The following is a 7,453-nucleotide window of genomic DNA, read 5'->3' on the forward strand; positions in this document are numbered from 1 at the left end:
CCTGATCTTGTCCTGTCAAGCTTCATTTTGTTCCTTAAACTCAAAGAACACTTCAAAGGAATAAGGATTTTCATGTGATGTAAATTGAAGAATGCAGCGTTCTTAGAGAGATGGAAACACCACCTTCACAAGTGTATAGACCTAGATGATGGATATGTCTATAAGAAGTAGCTTCACATTTTGATATTTTTGTTTAATAGAAGTTTCTATGGTTTTGTAGCTATACTGTTTGATTTCCCCTTGTAAATAGCTTTTATTCACTTTCGATTTCCCCATCCTTTCTGTGATGTAAGAGTTCTTGCTTGTTGGGTCAGTAGTTAATTTCTTCTTTCTTTTGAATAATCCAAGTAATAAACTATCTAGTCAATTCTGATTCACGGCGACACTGTATAGAGTTTCTGAGAATGGTAAGTGTGTTTGAACTGCCGACTTTTCGGTTACCACTCCAATGCTTCACTAGAAAGTTTTTGAACTGTATTCAGGCTTGTGAGAGAAAGCGAAATGACAGAAATGTCTAAAGGTAAGTTTTGCTGCACATTAAGAATCCACAGTGGAAAGAGAATAAAAGTGTGACTTGTTTCCAAATCTCTCCATGTCTTAGCATGGGTATGTGTGTTTGTGCATGTGAATGTGTATGTTTGCTGGACTGCTGTTCTCTTAATGCAGTAATGTGCATAAACTGGGTCATGTGGGACACTAATTGTATTTCGGTTTCACTAACAGTTTATGACCTTTCCCATGTATCATCTGCGTCATTTGACTTTCACAACTATGCAAGGTTGTCAGAGAAGTTAGTTATTATCTCTCTTTTGAAGATAAAGAATCTGAGGCTCAGAGATGTTACATAACTTGCCCAAGTAATCCCGTAAATGCTCAAATTGGGATACTAATCTAGGTAGCCTTTATAAGATACCATGTTAATTCTTAAATGATACTGCCTATACATTTAATTGCAAGTTTAGGTGGCTTCAAAATAGTGTATTAATCTATAACACTTCATTTTATTCTTTACAATTGCCTTATGGGATAAGTATGCCAAGTAATATTATATTATTTTTATAGTCAAAGAACATAACTCTCAGATGATCAGAAATTTAATTTCAAACCCTGTTACTTATATAATACTGTGAACAAGTTATATAATTGATTTGTTATCTATTAATTAAAAGATCCTACTAGATGATCCCTAAGACTCTATTTTAGTCCACTATTCTATGATTTTACCATTTTGCATGTTCTTCAATTAGCAGGATGTGTACTTTAAAATGCTTTTCCAGCAATGATGAATGAGTTTTTATTAGATGATCTGTACTGAATTTTTCCTGTAATGCCAGTACACATGCTTAAAAAGACAGGTTAAGGTCTAGGAAGCAGGCTTCAGCTATGGGACAGGTCCAAGTAACTGAACAATATTATAATGATTATAAATTTTGAAACCACAACTCTGGTTTCATTGAATTGGACTGTAAACTAAATAATCAAAAGACTGAGACTCCCTACAAAGTAATAATTTCATTAAATTGTATAGTAAAATCCTGACACATCAGAGGTGACCTTTTATGGTAATACTATGCTTAAGAGTTTTTATAATAAAAAGTTTCTGCTGTACCAGCACTTTGCAACCTGGTTGTGGAAAGAAAAAAAAGCAACTTTAATTTCTGCTTCAGCAGGAAGAGTGTATTAGAGGAAACCTTTCTTTTATTTCCCATTTACTTTTTGTACAATATATTATTTATTTTTATTCTATTTACAGTTATAATAGATTTAAAAAGATATGTTAAAAACATTTCTCATATCTTCACATGCTTTTGGTGCTTGCTATGGAAATAGTGGACTATGTGTTTTAAAAATGCTCTTTCATTTTAAGAATTCTATGACATTTCTTTCACTGATACTAAAAAGGTCAATTTCAGCTTCTTTCTGGGATATTGATTCAGGAGAACTGGTGGGAATAAATGTTGTCTTAACAGTTTTTGAGTTATCTGTATGATCTTGTGATAGCAATCAATCAAGTTTCATATTCTGTCAATAGTTCCACCACAACCTGAGAACTAATGGTCTTATGGAAAAGGAAAATTACCCATTTTAACAGATTTATTACTGCAAAATATCTCTGTCTTTCTCCCTTTTCTCTCTTTGCTATTGAAACAGACTGTATATGCACTAATAAGTGCTTTATTTTTATTGACCATCTGGAAATGGTTTTCTTAAGAACTAAAAAATTCCCTGAAAGAAAAAGAATCTCAGTGCTGGACTGGGTTAAAAATAGAAAGCTTGAGTGTCTGGGGAAATCTTGAAACCCTTCTCAATAACCCTCAAATGTTCTCAAGAGAAATGTCAGTTACAGGACAGCTTAATTTCTGCCATTTCCCCTATGATGTCTCTATAAAGGCCACCAAGATGTAAGAGTAGTAGTTATTTCATCTAATGTTTTTAGGGGCTGTGGAGTTGGTTTCAGCTGATAGCTACACTACGCACAACAGGATAAAACACTGCTGCCCAGTCCTGCTCCATCCTCACAATCATTGTCCACTGCTGTGACTATTGTGCCAATTCATCTCGTAGGAGGTCTTCCTCTTTTTTTGCTGACTATCCTCTTTAACAAACATGTTGTCCATCTTCAGAGATTGGTCCCGCCTGATAATAGTCCCAAGTAGAAGAGACAAAGTCTGGCTATCCTGGCTTCTAAGAAGCAGTCTAAGGAGCTCTGGTAGTGTAGTGGTTACGAGATGGGCTACTAACCTCAAGGGCAGCAGATGTTCCATTGGAGAAAGATGATGCTTTCTTCTCCCGTAAAGATTTACAGCCTCAGAAACACTATGCAGGGTAGCTTGGAACAAACTCCATGGCACACCACCACTACCAAGGAGCATTCTGCTTGTACTTCTTCCAACACAGATTTATTTGCTCTTACGGCAGTTTGTGGTACTTTTAATATTCTTCTCCAACACCGTCATTCAAATGCATCAATTCTTCTATGGTCTTCTTTATTCATTGTCCAACTTTCACATTCATATGAGGTTACTAAAATAGTATGGCTTGGGTCAGGAGCATCTTAATCTTCAAACTGACATCTTTGCTCTTGAACACTTCAAGAGGTCTTGTGCAGCAGATTTGCTTAATGCAACATGTTGCTTGATTTCTTGACTACTGCTTCCATGAGTGTTGATAGTGAAGCCGAATCAAATGAAGTCTTTGACAATTTCAATCATTTCTCCATTTATCTTGATGTTATTTACTGATCCAGTGGTAAGACTTTTTGTTTACTTTACATTGAGCTGCAATCCATTCTGAAGGCTGAGGTCTTTATCATCATCAATATTTTAAGTCCTCTTTGCTTTCAGCAAGCAAGGTTGTAGCATCTGTGTATCATCGGTTATTAATGAGTCTTCCTCTAATTCTGATGCCATGTTCTTCTTCATATATTCTTCAAATATTCTTCAAATAATCTTGGATTATTTGCTCAGCATACAGATTGAGTAAGTATGATAAAAGAATACAGCCCTGGCACACACCTTTCCTGATTTTAAATCATTCAATGTCCCCTGAACAACTGTCTCTTGCTCTATGCACATGTTCCTCATGAGCACAATTAAGTGTTCTGGAATACTTATTCTTCACAATGTTATCCATAGCTTGTCATGATCCACACAGTTGAAAGCCTAAAGCACACATATTCTCTGCTTTTAGCCAAGATCAATCTGATGTCAGCAATGATAACTCTCATTCCAGGTTCTTGTCTGTATCCAGGTTGAACCTCTGGCAGTTTCCTGTTGCAACCATTTTTGCATTATCTTTAGCAAAATTTTACTTGCATGTGATATTAATGATATTTTCTGATTATGTCTGCATTCCTTTGGGTCACCTATCTTTGGAATGGGCACAAATATGGATCTCTTCCAACAAGTTGGCCATGTAGCTGTCTTCCAAATTTCTTGGCATAGATAAATGAATGCCTCCAATGCTGCATCCGTTCGTTGAAAGATTCTCATTTGTATTCCATCAATTCCCACAGCTTTGTTCTTTGCCAGTCTTTCAGTGCACCTTGGACTTCTTCCTTCAGCACTGTTGGCTCTTGATCATATGCTGCCTCTTGAAATGGTTGAACATCATCCATTTCTTTTTGATACAGTTACTCTGTATTCCTTCTATCTTCTTTTGATGTTTTTTATATCACTCAATATTTTGCCCATAGAATCCTTCAATATTTCAATTCGAAGCTTGACATTTTTCTTCAGTTCTTTCAGCTTAAGAAATGCTAAGCGTGTTCTTCTATTTTGATGTTCTAATTCCAGGTCTTTGCTTATTTCATTATAATACTTTGTCTTCTCCATTTGCCCTTTGAAATTTTCTTTTCAGTTCTTTTACATCCTCATTTCTTCTATTTGTGTTCAGAATCTCTTCTGGCATCTATTTTGATCTCTTCATTTCCTACCTTTTTAATGACCTTTTGCTTTCTTCCTGTATAATGTTCTGGATATCATCCCATAACTCTTCAGATCTTCAGTCAGTAGTATCTAATACAGCAAATCTGTTCTTGGGATCATCTCTAAGTTCTGGTGAGATATGTTCAAGATCACATTTTGCCTTTTGTGACTTGTTTTAGTTTTCTTCAGCTTCATCCTGAACTTGCAGATGAGTAATCCATTGTCTGTTCCCCAGTCTGTCCCTGGCCTGCTTTTGGCTGATAAAATGGAGCTTCCTTCCCACCCCAACTTGTCCTCTCACACATGTAGGTAATTTGATTTCTATGTATCCCATGTGTATAGTTGTTCTTTTACAGTGTTTAAAAAAGTTTTAATGAGTAAAAAAATTTGCAATGAGTAAGTCATTGTTTTAGCAAAATTCTATCATGTGATCTCCAGCATCATTGCTATCAGCAATCCCATATTTTCCAACTACTGACCTTTCCTCTTTGTTTCCAACCTTTGCTTTCCAATCACTAATAATTATCACTATATCTTGTTTGTGTGTTTGATCAATTTCAGACTGAAGAATTTCAGACTGATTGAATTCTTCTATTTCATCCTCACTGGCTGTAATGGTTGTTGTGTAAATTTGAGTAATAGTTGTATTAACTGGTCTTATATGTTGTTGTTAGGTGCCATCGAGTCAGTACCGACTCCTATCAACCCTATGCACAACAGAATGAAACACGGCCCTGTCCTGGGCCAACCTCACAATTGTTGCCACGCTTGAGTCCATTGATGCTGTCACTTTGCCAATCCATCTCATTGGGAGTCTTCTTCTTTTTCTCTGACCCTTCACCTTACCAAACATGATATCCTTCTCCAGCGACTGGTCCCTCCTGACAACATGTCCGAAGTATGAGAGAAGAAGTTTGGCGATCCTAGCCTCCAAAGAACACACTGGCTGCACTTCTTCCAACACAGATCTGTAGGTTCTTTGGCAGCCCATGGCACTTACAATCATCTCCTCCAACACCATAACTCAAAAGCATCAGTTCTTCTATGGTCTTCATTATTCACTGTCCATCTTTCACATGCACATGAGGTTATTAAAAATAGCTTCCATGTAGATGTTTGGATATTATCTTATCACGGAATGCATTATATTTCAAGATACATCTTGAAATGTTCTTTTTCATGAAGAATGTGATGCCATTCCTGTTCAATTTGTCAGTTCCAGCATAGTAAACCATGTGTTGTTGGATTCAAAATATTCTATACCAGTCCATTTCAGCTCACTAATACCTAGGATATTGATCTTTATGTGTTCCATCTCATTTTTGACAACTTCTAATTTTCTTGTTCCAATTACTAATGGATGTTTACAGCTGTTTCTTCTCATTTTTTGAGTTGTTCCCATCAGCATATGAAGGTCCTAAAAGCTTTACTTCTTTTGCACCATCACAGTCAACATTGCTTTGAGGAGGCAGCTGTTCCCCAGTCATATTTTGAGCACCTTTCAACCTGAGGGGCTCATCTTCTGGCACTACATCTGACAATATTCTGGTGCTATTTAGAATATTTCAATATTCAATATTCTGGAACTATATTGAAATAATAGTGTTACACTGCTATTTATAAGATTTTCAGCGGCTAAACATTGAGAAGTAGTCAGCCTCTCCTTTCTGGTTTGTCTTAGTCTAGAAGCTCAGATGAAACGTATCCATCATGTGTTACACTGCTGGTATTTAAAATACCGGTGGCATAGCTTCCAGCATCATAGCAATATGCAAGCTGCCAGTATGACAAACTGACAGGTAAGTCATGATCATCTAATGTTAGTTCAATAATATTAGCAGTTTGAGATAAGACCCATTAGGAGAGGTAAGATTATGAAACTTTTTTGTTTTAGAAAGTATTAAGAACTAGTCAAATGTATTACACTAATCACACTGAAATTCCAACCTAATTTTTTATAGTCAGGAAATGAACTTTAATTCGTATAGAAGCAATGGCTGTTCCTGAGATCTGATCCAAACTCCAAACCAAACCTACTGCCATGAAGTAGCTTCTGACTCATAGTGAGCCTGTAAGACAGAGTAGACTGGAACTGCTCCATAGAGTTTCCGAGTTGTAATCTTGTGGAAGCAGACAGCCACATCTTTCTTCCACAGAGCTGCTGATGGGTTCAAATTGCCAACCATTTGGTTAGCAGTTTAACATTTAACCATTGTGCCACCAAGACTTTTGCTTACAGATCAGGAACATTTTATTCAGCAGTATAGTTAAGATCTTTTTCATCAAATATTCATTTTAATTAGACCTCAGTTATTTTATTTTTGGAATTTTGTTTTGTCTATTCCCTACCAAGAAATATGCGGAATGCTGGTGTTGCAGTAGGTTAAACATTGGGCTTCTAGTCACGAGGTTGACGGTTCAAGCCCTTCAGCTGCTCTGAGGAAGAAAGATATGGCTGTCAATTCCTGTAAGGATTTATAATCTTGAAAACCTGTATGCGCTGTTCTACTCTGTCCTAAAGGGTCACTTTGACTTGGATTTGACTTGATAGCAGTGGGTGTTCAAAATAATAAACACATTTTAAAAACATATGGAAAAATGTTGGATGTCAATTTAAATATATGAAGGAGTACATAGTTAGAAAAATCATGGAAAATTGTGAGTCAAAAATTTTTGAACTAGGACAATTGGGGTTGACCATTGTTTTACAAAATGATAGCCTTGAGGTGTTTCATAATGTAAGCTTTCAAAATAACATTTTACTTGGATCTAAAAGTTGAACATACTTCTTTACGTTTATAATATCTTCAAATATACTATTATTGTTACTGTTTGGTATTTATAGAATGGGTCTTTTTTTTTTTTAGATAGTTGGACTTAAGGGCTTCAACACTTAATTGTAGTTTCTTGATAATATTCCTTCCTAGCTTCCACTGGATATGATTTCCTTTTGTACAATATTCTGCTTACTATATTGTTGTTGTTATGTGCCTTTGACTCTGTTCCGACTAATAGTGACCTTGTAT

This window comes from Chrysochloris asiatica, unplaced genomic scaffold (genome assembly GCF_000296735.1).
Source record: "Chrysochloris asiatica unplaced genomic scaffold, ChrAsi1.0 scaffold00120, whole genome shotgun sequence".
Lineage (NCBI taxonomy): Eukaryota > Metazoa > Chordata > Mammalia > Afrosoricida > Chrysochloridae > Chrysochloris > Chrysochloris asiatica.